This window comes from Petaurus breviceps, unplaced genomic scaffold (genome assembly GCF_028583685.1).
Source record: "Petaurus breviceps papuanus isolate PSGF00001 unplaced genomic scaffold, PetGlider_PUasm1.0 76, whole genome shotgun sequence".
Classification (NCBI taxonomy): domain Eukaryota; kingdom Metazoa; phylum Chordata; class Mammalia; order Diprotodontia; family Petauridae; genus Petaurus; species Petaurus breviceps.
The window spans coordinates 42,022,855-42,037,127 of NW_027186473.1; the positions used below are offsets into that span (position 1 = coordinate 42,022,855).

Consider the following 14,273-nt stretch of genomic DNA (forward strand, 5'->3'; position numbering starts at 1 on the left):
TTTTTCTGTCCAAAAAATTTAATAAGACAGTGTCTTATTATCGGGGAAACACGGTATGTTTCCATGTAAACAGTTCAACTTTAATAAGTCCCTTATACTTTATCTTTCCTGTTTACCTTTCTCTTGATTTTTGTATTTGAAAGACAAATTTTCTATTTAGCTCTTGTCTTTTTTCAAGAATGCATTAATTTCCTCTACCTCATTGAATATCAATTTTTCCCCTCACAGATTACACTCAGTTTTGCTGAGTAGGTGATTCTTAGTTTTAATCCTAGCTCCTTTGACTGCCAGAATATCATATTCCAAGCCCTCCAATTCCTTAATGTAGAAGCTGCTAAATCTTGTGTTATCCTGATGGTAATTCCACAATACTTGAAATGTTTCTTTCTAGCTGCTTGCAATATTTTTTCCTTGACCTAGGAACTCTGGAATTTGGCTTTAATATTCCTGGGAGTTTTCATTTGGGGATGTCTTTCCGGAGGTGATCAGTGGATTCTTTTTTTTTTTTTAATTTTTTTTTTAAGCAATTGGGGTTAAGTAACTTGCTCAAGGTTACACGGCCAGTTATTATTTCTGGGTGTGGTGCTGAGTATCTGAGCCCGGATTTGATCCAGGTCATCCCGACACTGGAGCCAATGCTCTTACTCGCTGAGCCACCTGGCCGCCCCTAAGCAATTGGGGTTAAGTAACTTGCTCAAGGTTACACGGCCAGGTGTTTCTGGGTGGGTGCTAAGTGTCTGAGCCTGGGATTCGATCTCCAGGTGTTCTCAACACTGGAGCCGGTGCTCTTACTCGCTGTGCTACCTGGCCGCCCCGTGATCAGTAGATTCTTTCAATTTTTATTTTACCTTCTGGTTCTAAATAATTTCTTGAAAGATGATGTCTAGGCTCTTTTTTTGATCATGGCTTTCAGGTGGTACAATAATAATTTATTAGTGTTTTTGCTTTAGATTTTCATGTTAACCTATGCCTTTTTATCAGATGATCACTATTTTTGTCTAGATTATTGAATTATGTTTTGGAAATAAAAAATATAAAACCTCTGCCTAAATTTACCTAGGATTTCTCTATGGCTAAGAACTTGGTGAACTTTTGTCAACATTTAAAAAAAGGTATATTGCTTGCTTCTTAAATTATAATCACATATATATAAAAACTGGGAGGACCCTGAAATCTCTGATTACTCTTATTCTGAAACCCTTGATACTTTTCTCAGGTTCAATATGGCTATTTTGGGTGATCAATTTTGCAAATCACAGCTGAAGTCCAAGTCCAGGACAACAACCTCTATTACCAAATCATCTAGCTCCCAATCCAACAACAAAAATATTTAATTAAGTTGCAAAAGGTATGTAAATAACACAAAAAGGATCAAATAGTGCAACTGTCCTCTGGCCACCATACACAAAAGGGTAATCCCATATAGGCCCCATTGAGAACATAATCTAATTCCTCCTCTGCTAACAAGCCAATTCACCATACCACAAATTCACATATATAAACACTACATACAGATACATATATTGTTTAACACTATTCAAGTCTATAATTTTTTCTTTGATTTTTTGAAGCCTACTCATTTTATATATAATTCTTAATTGTAATGTCATAAGCTTTGTATAAATTACTATACTATTAGGTGTGTGTATTACATGTTTATCATGTTTTTAAGCACAGAAGAATGCTCTTTATCTCTGTGGATGCTTTCCATATTTTAAATCAGTTTTGTTATATTACATATTAGTGGAATAACAGTCACGTCAGAACACAGGACTCACAAGATGGTAAAAAGCTTAAAATTCGGTGCCATCTGCATCGTGGAGTTCTGTAGGAGTATCTCAGGATAGGCCAAAATCTGCTGACTTTTATGGCAGATTGGATTCTGTGAAACTTCTTGCTTTAATTCTGGAATCAGGATTCTTCTGGGACTCCATGACCAGACCAGACCATGTGTTCACCCTTCATCTCCCTGCTCCAAATGTAGACTGCAGCTGTCCCCCTCCATCACTGTTCAATCAAGCAGTCACTTTTTTTTACTCCAGTTCTTTTAGTGTCCCCCTTCTCTTCTTTCTTCTAAGTCTGTGCAGACTCATGTGATCCTCTGTCCAGGTACAAGTAAGTACCCATGTGAATCTAATGTCCTGGTACTTTCTCTAATAAATAGAAGTTCTCTTGTTTCAACACTGTGGGCTCAAGTTGTGCCAGGGCTCCCATTAAGGGAAAAGGTGCTCCCTGCTCATACTATGTATGTGTGAATGCTAAATTAATCTGCCATTTTGTCAACAGAATCAGTCAATAAACATTTATTAAGCACCTACTATATTCCAAGCACTGTGCTAAATGCTGAGAATACAAAGAAAGGCAAAAAGGCAATCCTCATTTTCAAGGAGTTCATAGTCCAATGAACATAGTGAATGCCTGGTGTATGAACTCTCTCCTCCAGTTCAGCCTATCTGTAACTGAGTAAATAAGTTCTAGGGAGCTAAGGTACAGAAAATTAGAGTGGCATGCCCAAAATTACATAGCTAGAAAACAGCAGAGGTGATATTTGAACTTGTGTTTCTGTTTTCACTTAAAACAGTGCTCTATTCTCTATATCTCAAATACACACACACACACACACACATATATATATATAAACAGCATATATATATATATGATATATTGTTTGATACTATTCAAGTCTGTAACTGCTTTTTTCTTTGATGTATCAATTCTGATAAGGGCTACTAATATTAATTTTATATGTATTTCTTGGTTATAATATTATGTTTTCCATTTGTAAATTTAATTACTATGTTATTTGGAATATAGATAGATAGATAGATAGATAGATACATATAGATAGATATATGTGTATATACACCTACACATGTTTTTAAGCACAGTAAAATATTCCTGTTTATCTCTGCAGATGCTTTCATACTTGAAATCCATTTTGTTATGTATCTTCAATACAACTCAAGATTTTCTTGACCTTTCTGTAGGGTGTTTAATTTTAGCTTGGGCTTTCAATTTAAATGTGTAGCTCTTTTCATATTAGATTCATTTATATATTCATCAAACATTTATTATAAACCTATTGTAGATAAAACATGTTTCCTACCTCCTGATAGAGAGGTGACAGACTCAAGAGTGCAAAGTGAGACATATTTTCTTGGAGATGGCCTATGTGGAAATTTATTTTGCTTGACTATACATGTTTGTAATGAGTTGTTTTTCTTGTTTTCTCAGTGGAGAGGGGAAGGTGAGAAAGTCAGAGGGAGAGAGGCAGATCTCTGTTTAAAAATAAAATAAAATTTAATTTAAAAAATAACCTTTTAGGTTTATAGTACTGTGCTAGAGGCTATAAAAATACAAAATTTTCATACATTTATTATAGTCACTATAATTCTGGATTCTAGTTTGTAAATCTATTTGGTAATTTTTTTATCTTTTTGTGGGGGAATTCAGTCCATTTACACTTAATGATAAAATTGCTTGATTTTCTTATCCTCTACTATTCTTTGCTGAGCTTTTGTTTTGCCAAAAAGTTAAACAGTCTTATTTTTCTATTTCTGTAAGCCAAATATAACAAGGTAAAAAACAATTTCTACATTTTATGCTGCAGAAATATTAGTAAATATTTCTAAAAACTGACACCCACCCTCACCCACTCTGACAAAGATTCACCTGGAAATTGCAGCACTCTCTCTCCTACTCCTTTTCACCATATTTTCCCTTCCCCCCCACCTTGTTTATATGAAATACCATTTCTCTGAAGCTTAAAGGATCCATGATTTTGTTACTGTTGATATTCCATTTACAGAAGTAGACTGAAATCTTCTTTGTGTCTTAGATTGTTTTTATAAATTTCTGTGTAAAAAAAAAACCTGATAATTCATTTTTCCCCATTAAAATCTGGCAAAATCTTAACTGACTTTTAAAAAACTTAAATTTATCTACCTCACTGCTTAAAAGATTTTTCCTTTATAAATATACTTTAGAAGTTTTATGATGATATTCCAGGATAAGCTGAATTTTAGGTTTCTCCTTACTGAGTCCTTTCTATTTGTGGAACACCACTGTTTTTAATAGGTCTGGGAAATTAAAAAAAAAAATTTCCTGAAACAGTGATCAGATATTTATCTTTTTATGTTTTCTGGGGTACAAATAATTCTGAGGTTTGCTCTCCTTGAACTGCTGTCAAATGGTCACTTGAAATTGCAAATTTTACCTCCAATTGCTTCCCCACGTTTTTCTGTTATCTTCTAACCTCCTTTTGCCACTTCAACAGCACTACTGTTATTTTTAATGTCCAGATTTCCTATACATATTTTCCATCATCATAGGTTTTTTCATTTTCTTTCCCTGGAAATGTTCTGGCTGCATCTTGTCATTTCTTTAATTTTTCTTGTTCATTATTATAAATAAATTTGATTATTCATTTTTAATTCTCTTAGTATGTCTGATATTATTTTGAGCATGTCTCTCAGAATTTCTTTTGTCATCTCTGATGAAATTTTTAACACCAGTTCAATGTATGCTTCTGAAGTCTTTTCCTTTGTTTCCCTTGATATATATTTTTATTACATAGAAGCTTTTTGTTGGCTTACTCATTCTCTTTTAGTTTTTCAGTCCTATTTTTGAAGGCAGCTTTGAGGAATCTGACTCTCTTGTCACCTTCCTAGAAGTTTTTCAAGATACTTTTCAGTGTGACATAGTAGTTACTACCATCAAGAATCTCTTCTTTCCCTATTCCTCAGGCACACACTATCTTCACATTATGACCTGGCTGTTCAAAATCACTGGGTCTGAGGTATTCCAAGCTCAAAAATTATCATTAAACTAAATTATCATTAAACTAATTTCACCCTAAAATAATAGGTTTTAGGAAATATGATAACTAGATTAAAGTAATTAAGGGGTGTGTGTATGTGTGTGTGAAGTGTTTGTTCTTCTTGGAGGTTACCTTTTTTTTTTTTTAAGAGAAGCTTGATTACCCAAATGAATATGTAATTGGTAGGGTCTGACAGTAGGGTCAAGGGCCTACCTTCCATTTTCCCAAACTTTAAGTACAGAGGCTCCTTTTGGTCCAGTTCTATTACTGATCAGCACAGGAGTTTAGACATTCCATTTCTGACATAGGTTGGTTTGTCCCTCCTTCAGCAACCTGGTGGTTTTACCAGATTAGCCCAGGTAACTCTGTAGCTCAGTACTCCCAAACTCAAGGGAGCCATCAATTTCAGTCTTCCTGGTAGCTGGGATTACAGGCTGCCACCATGACTGACTGTATTCTCTACAAGGTAATTTGATATGGACTGCTGGAGCTCTAGGATAAGTTGAGCACCAGAAAAGTATATGAAATTAATTACTGAGCACTTATTAGGCATGGGCACTGGGCTAGGTACAGAAAAGAAAACGTGCAGAGGGTCTTATGTCTCTAGAATTTATAAAAAGCAGAAACTTTCATGACCTCTAGGTGGCAGATAAACACTACTATAGATTAATAAATTTTAAAATTCTGGAACAAAATATTAAAAGCCCAAATGTAGTTATCTATTTATAAGATAAAAAAATCAAGCAACATATCTAGATAAAAAAAAGAAAAAGGACAGCATTTATAAGAATACCAGAAGTTAAGGTATAACAAATCTAAAGGATACTACTAATTGGCCAAAAGTAGAATAATTATAATTTTTACAGCTGTACCAAATATATTTTATGGGGCAGATTTTAGAAAATCTGAGATACCTAAGTAACTTAGTTTTTTTAACCTTTATTAGTAAATGATATATTTATTTGTATTTATTTAGTTAGTTAAACATTTTACAGCTAGGTAGCACAGTGGATAGAGTGCCAGACCTGAAGTAAGGAAGATTTATTTGAGTTCAAATCCAGCCTTAGATACTTCCTAGCTATGTGGTCCTGGGCAAGTCACTTAACCCTGTTTGCCTCAGTTTCCTCACCTGTGAAATGAGCTGGAGAAGGGAATGGCAAACCACTCTGGTATGTCTACCAAGAAAACGCCAAATGGGGGCATGGAGATTAGACACAACTGAACAGCAACATTATAGGTTAAGGCTTAAGGAAAGATAAAGAAACCTCTAACTATATACATAAGATGGCAATAAACCAGGGGAAAAGGAAACACTAAAAATTCATGAGAAACAAAATTTTTAAAAATGAATGTCAAAAAATGTTTTTACATTTAATTGGGAAAAATAAAATATTAAGTCATTTTTTTTTAATGCATGAGAAAAAGGATGAATTTTATGGGACAGACTAAGGGAAAGAAGTAGACATAGCCCTTCCTCTAGACAGAAAGATGAGTGAAGACAGAAATTTTAAAGTATTCAAGCAGGGAATTCATGACAACTTCAATATTTTTAGTACTGCAGGGGTTTAGGTCATTTGTTATGAAGTATAGTGATGAAACTGGAAACTTGAGGGGATAAAGAAGTATGAAATATTTTCCCTAGGAGATATACTTAATAAGAGTTGAATAATACAACTGACAAGCAGCATTGAAGGCTCAGCTGAGGTCATGTAGCATAATAAATTAATGACTTAATGAAATCAGCACAGTTCTATGACTTTTTCCAATAATGCTTAGATGTTCAGGAAATACAGAAATTGGATGGTGGGGCTATCCAGGATTGAAGAAAGCCTAGAAGTGGGTTTGGATTCTAGGGTGGTAGCAAATGAGTCACTGAAATATGTAACAATGGGACCACACCCTGCTGGTTATCTGTCTTATGTTGGGGGCTTCAGGGCATTACCTGATCTAACAAATTTTTATTGAGTACTCACTAATGATATGATAATGTGTTCTAGGTATTTTGGAGGACTCAGAGTTACACATGAGACAAGTACACAAATAACTCTAGTAGAAGGTAAAATATGCTGAAGAGGTTAGGAGGAAGGAGAGAGAAATCAATAACTCAATCAACAAGCATTTTGGGGGCACCTATGTGCCAGGCACAGAGTGCTAAGCTCTGGGAAAACAAATGTAAAGGCATGTCCCTTTTAGATGTAGACAGTTGTGCTAGAGGAACAGGGTGGAAGAAAAGTCAAATAAATACACAAAACATACCCCCAAAAGAATCCCTTAGAGAAAAGATACTCAGGTTAAAAATGCCCAAACATATGACTGAAATGGGGATTTCTGAAGACAGGAGTTGGAAAATCTTGATTACTAGAATTGTTTGGTGACTAGAGATCAAATGTATATTGCCTAGGTATGGTGGAAAGGTGGATTTTTTTTTTGTCACCAAGAGATAGGCCTAAGTCATGTCACTGAAAGGTCTGTGCTTTGGACTGGAAGGAGAAAGCAGAGTAGAGCTTAGATGAGCTCACCTGGACTTAGGGCTCATAAAAAAAGCTCTGAACTATAAGCTGATCTCAGGAGAAATGTCCAACTGGTTCTCAGAAGATACCTCAGATCTTACATTATCTGCTGCTTAGAAGAGCAGACTGGAAGAAGTTAAGCTTTGCCTTTGCTTTTCCCTACACTGCTTCCTACTATTTGAGACATGGAAACCCCTCAAGAGCCCAGTCTAGAAAGCCAACGTAGAGAAGCTCTAAGGATCTTACACTTACACCATAGTATAGATATTCTCAGAGCTCAGCCAAGGCAGCTCAGCCTGGTAAAGCTCTACAGATAATAGGCTTGGGAATTCTTCTTTTGTTGAAAGGGCCTAATGCTACCATACAGCATAGCCAGAAGAGTAGCAGTCCTATCTGGCAGGGGAGCAAAGGCCCAAAAGAGGACCACATCAGTTAGAGAAGTCAGCAAAGAAGCAACCCCATTCATCAGCAAATTGTTGTGCAAACTCCTCTTGAAGTTAATGAAGGACATCAAGATCTGTAGTACAGAATTGTGAGCTGCCTCAGTCATGGGTGTTCCCTATGCATCTGCTTCTTTGATAGGGTTCTGTTATGGTCAATGACCACTCTTTCCTAAAGGACAGCATCTGTGGAAAACTGTATTCCTGGTTTACGGGAGAATTATGTTATTATTCTTGTTTTGCATTTTTCTTAGTAAATGTTTTGGAATAAGACTTAATGGAGGAAAAAAAATAAATATTCCAAAGTTGGTAAAGTTGCTGGGTTGTTTTTGTTTTTTTTGCCCTAAGCAAAGCAAGCCTGGTAATAACCATTTGTGTCTGGAAGTGGGAGGTTGGGTGCTAGCAAATCACACCTCATTAATTTCTCCCCTCTACCTTCCCCAGAAGAAGTATCTGTCTTTCCGTGTGTGTGTGTGTGTGTGTGTGTGTGTGTGTGTGTGTGTGTGTGTGTACCAGATACAAATAGAGTAGAAGGATGATGACCTTAGAGGGAAATATACTAGCTGGGGACACTGGGAAAGGCCCCCTATAGAAAGTGGTGTCTGAGCTGAGCCTTAAAGGAAGTCAGGGATTCTAAGAGGCAGAGGCCAGTTGGGAAGGAGTTTCAAACTCAATCAATACAAAGGCATGAAACTGGGAGATGAAGCATCATGTGTAAGAACAGTGAATGGATCAGTTATGACTGGAATGTAGAATGCATGGACAGGAGTAATGTGTAAGAAGACTGTGAAGATAGAGTAAAGCTAGGTTAAAGAACTTTAAATATCAAACACGTATTTGATGCTACAGGTAATAGCAAGCCACTGGAGTTAATTCAGTAAGGAAGTACCATGATTGGACCTATGATTTAGGAAATCACTCTGGTTATTGTGTGGAGGGTAGATTGGAGCAGGAAGAGGTTTGGGATAGGGAGATCAATTAGAAGGCTACTGGTGAAAAGTGATGACATTCTAATCTTGTACAGAGGTGTAGAGTTTAGAAAAAAATATTTATATGAAAGATGTAGTCAAGGTAGAAACGACAAACTTGGCCAACTATTAAGATAAATGGAGTGAATGAGAAGTTGAGGATGACACTGAGGTTGTGAACCTGTATGACTGGGAGAATCGTTGTGTTCTCAATAGTAATAAAGAAATTTGGAAGAGGGGTGGATTTTGGGAGAAAAATGAGTTTTATTTTGGATACATCAAGTTTGAGATAGGACATGTGGTTTGAAATTCCCAAAAAACACTTTATGACATGAGACAGGAGACATTTATATCTGGGAAATAGCAGAACAGCAGTTATAATTGAACCCATAAGTGGTAGGAACAATATTTCCAAAGGTGCTATCTCTCACAGGGTAGGCAAGTTTTTCATCAAATTACTGAAACTATCCTGAAGACTTAATTGTTCCAGGGAAATAAGGCTTAGAATACGTACGTATCCTCAGGCCCTGGTGGCCTGAGTATAAAGCAGTACACAAGGCATCAAGGGTTCCTTCCTTATATGACCAGAACTACCAACACATAAGCAAGAAAACTGCACCCATTTAAATCAATGCATTATTCTTGCTGAGCATTCTTTCCATGGCACAGCTAAGTAAACCTACTTTTGCTGACTGTTAGATGACTTACAAATGTCTCATTTCAGTAGAATTACAAACCTGATGCACTAAGGCAGTCTGAATTAGGACCAACTAGGACCAGCAACTTTAGGAGTTGAAGAGATCACCCAGCAAGATACAATAGCTTACAAATTTGTGTGTGACTAAGAAAAAAAACAACTGAGAGCACAGTCAAAAAACCCAGAGAAAAGAGAGTATTAAGGAGGAGAAAGTGATGAACAGGGCCAAATGTTGTAGATGCATTGTGAAGGATATGAATAAAAGGAAAGAAGAGATGTGAGATTTGGAAATTAGATTAATAATCTTGGAGAGAACTATTTCAGTTGAATGATAGAGTCAGAAGTCATTTGTTTGTCTGAGGCATATGTACTAATTACTGTCTTTTGAAAGTTACTTGATTTGAATGGACTAAGGAACTTTATTGGTCCAACTAGAGTATAAGAGTTTTCCAAAAATCAATCATCATCACAATAGGTGGTGCTGTAATTCCTTCTAGGAGCTATCATTTCAGTGATATTATCTTATTTCTTCTGGTCCCTCTCCATTTTTATATTTTGGGTATGTTGGAAAGAGCAGCAATCTCAGAAAGACCTGATGACTCATAGCTCCCTTAGCACCTGTAGAACTCTGGGCAAGCTATTTAACCTTACTATCAGTATATATCTGGGCTAGTCACTGCTCAAGAGAGCCTGTTTCTTCATCCATAAAATAAGGATAATAATATTGATAATATCTCCCTCAGAATACTCTTGAGTAAGGGAAGTACAAGAAACTGAAAAACATGACTGACATAAAATAAGCCATAAAACTGATAATATAAAACCACTGATTTTCTATCAGATGAATTACTTTATGACTTTAACTTGCCACATTAGAATCACGAAATTTTAACAGTTTGAAGGGACCTCAGGGGCCATTAAGTCCAACTTGTACTTCCATAAGAATCTCCTCTACACATACTTGACATGTGTGGATCACCTAGCCTTTGTTTGTAGTTCTCCAATGCTCATATTATTCTGCCTCCAACAGAAACCACCCTAGTTTACATCCTTAGGGATTCTAGAAATTCTGGAAAAGGGGATGTGAAAGAGTTTTCCATTAATTTGCAATTTGACTTTAAGTTCACTATCTAGGATAGCATAGAAACAAAACAAAAATTTTCTCCTAACTTCTCCAATCATATATTTCCTCTTCTTATGGATCACTTGCCTATTGTCCACCATTTCCTTTTCTCTCGATTTGTCTTGATGTCCTAATGGTCAGTCAATTCATCAATAAGTACTTATTGAGCACTCATAAACGTGCCAGGCACTGTGCTAAGTGCTATGGATACAAAGAAAAGCCGACGGTCCCTGACCTCAAAAGGCTTACACTCTAATGGGGAGGCAGCAGGTAAATAATCTGCATATAGATTACACAGAGTAGATGAAAGTAGGTGGAAGATAATCTGAGAGAAGGTACGAGCTGCTAGGGGAAAGGGAAGGGATTGAGAAGCCACGATTTGAGTTGAGTCTTGAAGGAAGGAGGTAGTGTCATGATCAAGGCTAGGACAAAGATAAAGTACATAGAAGGAGGTAAAGTGTTAGAAGACTGGAAAGGTGGAAAGAGGCAATGTTATGAAGAGCTTTAAAGGCCAAGCAGAGGAGTTAATATTTGATACTAAAGATATTAGCCACTGGAGCTCACTGAAGAGGTACCAAGGGGAGATGATATTGTCAGACTTGAGTGGAAATTACCTTAGCAGTTGAATGCAGGATGGATTGGACTGGGAAAAGACTTGAAGCAAGATCAGTTCTATTCTAATAGAGACTATTCTGATAGAGAATTGATGAGGGTCTGAACTAGGTTAATGACTGTGAGAAGAAAAGTGGATCAATAAAATAGATATTGTGAAAGTAGAAATAGGATTTGTCAGAGGGCTGGATATCTAAGGTAAGAATGAGGAATCAAGTATAATACCAAAGTTGTAGGTCTCGGTGACCAGAAGAATTTTAGTATCCTCAACAGTAAGAGGGCAGTTTGGATGATGGTAAGGTTTTAGAGGAAAGATGAATTCTGTTTTGAAGACAGTAAATTTGAGATGTTTACAGGATGCCCAGTTCAAAATGCTCAATGATTTCATACTGGAGTTCAGAAAAAAGTGGAGTCTGATATATAAATCTGGAAATCATCTGCATAGAGATGATAACTGAACTGATGAAATCACCAAGACAGTATAGAGTGGGGAAAAAAAGAAAAGAAAAGCCCAAGACAGAGTCATGGGGGGGCATCTGCAATTAGTGGGCAGACATGGATGAAGACCAACAAAGCAGAGCAAGGAGCATATAAGAGAATGCAGAGAGAGTAATGCCAAAAACTCAGAGAGAAGAGAGTATCTAGGAAATTATCAATAGTACCAAAGGCTGTAGAGAGGTCAAGAAGGACTAAATAGAGACCATTAGATTTGAAAATTAAGAAATTACTGGTAATTTTGGACAGGTTTGTTTCAGTTGGATGAGGTTAGAAGACAGACTGCAAAGGGTTAATGGGAGAGTGAAAGAAAAGGAAAAATATCTAGCATAGACAGCCTTCTTCAGTAGTTGACATATGTAGGAAATATATAGGATAATAGCCAGTGGACAGTGAAGGATCTAGCAAGGATTTTTTTAAGAATGGGGGAGATATGAATGTGTTTAAAGGCAGATGGGAAAGAGCTAGTAGGTAGGGAGAGACTGAAGATTAGAGAATGGGGATAAATGTGGGGGCAATGTGCTGAAGAAGATAGGAAAGCATGGCATTAAGGGTACATTAAGAGGTTAGCCTTGGCAAAGAGAAGAGCCACCTCATCATAAGAGACTGGAGTGAAAATCAGGGAAGAAAGATATCTGAATGATAGTAAGATGAGGAGAGGGTGAAGGGAAAGCTCTCACTGAATGCTAATTTTTTTCAATGAAGTATGAGATTAAGTCCTCAACTGAGATGATGAAAGGAAGGGGTCCCATGAGAGCCTTGAGGATACAAGTAAATCTGGAACAACCACTATGGAAAGTTGGATAGTAAATTGATTAAGGAGAAACAGAATTGCACAAAAATGTAGTTTTTTTTTCTTCCAATAATTTCTCTAAAGGATTTTCAGATGCACATTTTTAAAAACAATTTGTTCTCATCAAGTGTTTCTTTTGAGTATTTCAAGGTACTTTATGAAATGAACAAATCATTTTGCAATTCCCTAACAGTCAGTCAAGCACTGTGCTAAAGCTAATGATAAAATGGCAGAACACAGTCCTTGTTCTCAAGGGATTCACAGCCTCATGGGGGAGACAACTTGAAAAGACTGATGTGCAAAGAAGGATAAGGAATGCATTGGAGATAATCATAGATGGAAGATTAAGGGGTCATGTGGCCAGGAAACCCTTCTCTTAGAGGACAATTTTAGTTGCAATTTAAAGGAAGTCAGGAGATGGAGATGAGACAGTATTCCGGAACACCAAAAAAAAAAAAAAATGCCCAGAGTGGGGGAAATGGAATGTGCAAGGAACAACAAAGGAAGCCAGAATCAGTAAGTGGAGAGGGGAAAATAAGGTGTTAAGAAAATGGCAAAAAGGGAAATCGGGTACATTAATGCACAGTTGGTGGAACTGTGAACTGGACGGGCCAATCCATAAAGTAATTTGGAACTATGTACCTAAACTATTAAAGTGTGCATAACCTTTGGCCTAACAATACTGCTACTAGGTCAAAACCTCAAGGAGACCATAAAAAGAGGAAAAAGACCTGTATGTGCAAAAATATTTATAGTAGCCCTTTTCATGGTAGCCATAAATTGGAAACCGCGTGTCTGGATGCCCATCAACTGGGGAATGGATGGACAAGTTAAGGCACATGGATGGGATGGAATACCATTGTGCTTTAAGAAATAACGAAGGGAAAGATTTCAGAGAAACCTGGAAGACTTGTAAGAACGGATGAAGAGTGAAGTGAGCAGCAGAACCAGGAGAACAATTTTTACAATGACAATACTCAGCTTTTTTCTGAACTCCAGTATGAAATCATTGAGCATTTTCAACTGGACATCCTGTAAACATCTCAATGTCTTTTAAGACAAGTAACTTTTAAAGAACAGTCAGTGACCAACCACAATTCCAGGGGATTCAAGATGAAACCCGCTACCTACCTCCAAACAGAAAGGCACATTTTTTTTTTTCTTGAACGGAGGTATTGTGGGAATATTTTCCTTTTTTACATAAACATTTGTAACAAGTTTTGTTTTTCAAGTTTTCTCAAAGGGATAGGGGAAGAGAGGGAGAGAATTGGAGCTGAAAATAAAAGTTTAGGGGGGAAAATAGGGAGGGAGGGGAAGACCGGAAAGGGAGGAAAGGGCCAAGCGGTCGAGGGTTTTGAATGCCAAACAGGGTGTTTGGTTTTTTTAATCCTCGATCCAGGAGGCCAGGGTGGACAGAGAATTCCCGCATCCACTCGTCCCTCATAGCCCCAGGGTCTGGGGAGCTCTCCAATTGCGCGACCGGGTGCGCCTAAATCTCGTTACCTCCAACCCCTCACACCACCAAGAAGGAGGCGGACCGGAGGGAGCCCCAACCAGAACCATTCACGCCCCCTCCGCCCACCCAACTTTCCAGACCCTGAGGCTGCCCACACCCACGGCTCCCTAAGTCCCCGCCCCTTCGCCATGACCGGAAAGCGCCTACTCCGGTTTCGCAGCAGCAGCGCGACAACGCCTCTCCGACGTCGGGGACGCACGCCTGATCTCCGCAGCCGGGCTCGCGCCCAGCTCTACGCCGCGAGTAGAAGGAGAGGCTGGGCGACGTTCTCGCGAGACCTCGGTGGGCGCGGCTCCGCCC

General features: G+C 37.6%; 1 protein-coding gene across 1 annotated transcript in view; it reads right to left on the bottom strand.

The window, feature by feature from the left end:
* LOC138175084 (uncharacterized) overlaps nucleotides 1–14,229 on the bottom strand; it is an 83,145-nt gene extending 68,916 nt beyond the window's left edge. The window contains exon 1 of the mRNA XM_069105400.1: nucleotides 14,121–14,229. The gene's annotated coding sequence lies outside the window, so the exon portion shown is untranslated. The remainder of the gene's footprint in view (nucleotides 1–14,120) is intronic.
* Nucleotides 14,230–14,273: the final 44 nt, after the last annotated feature.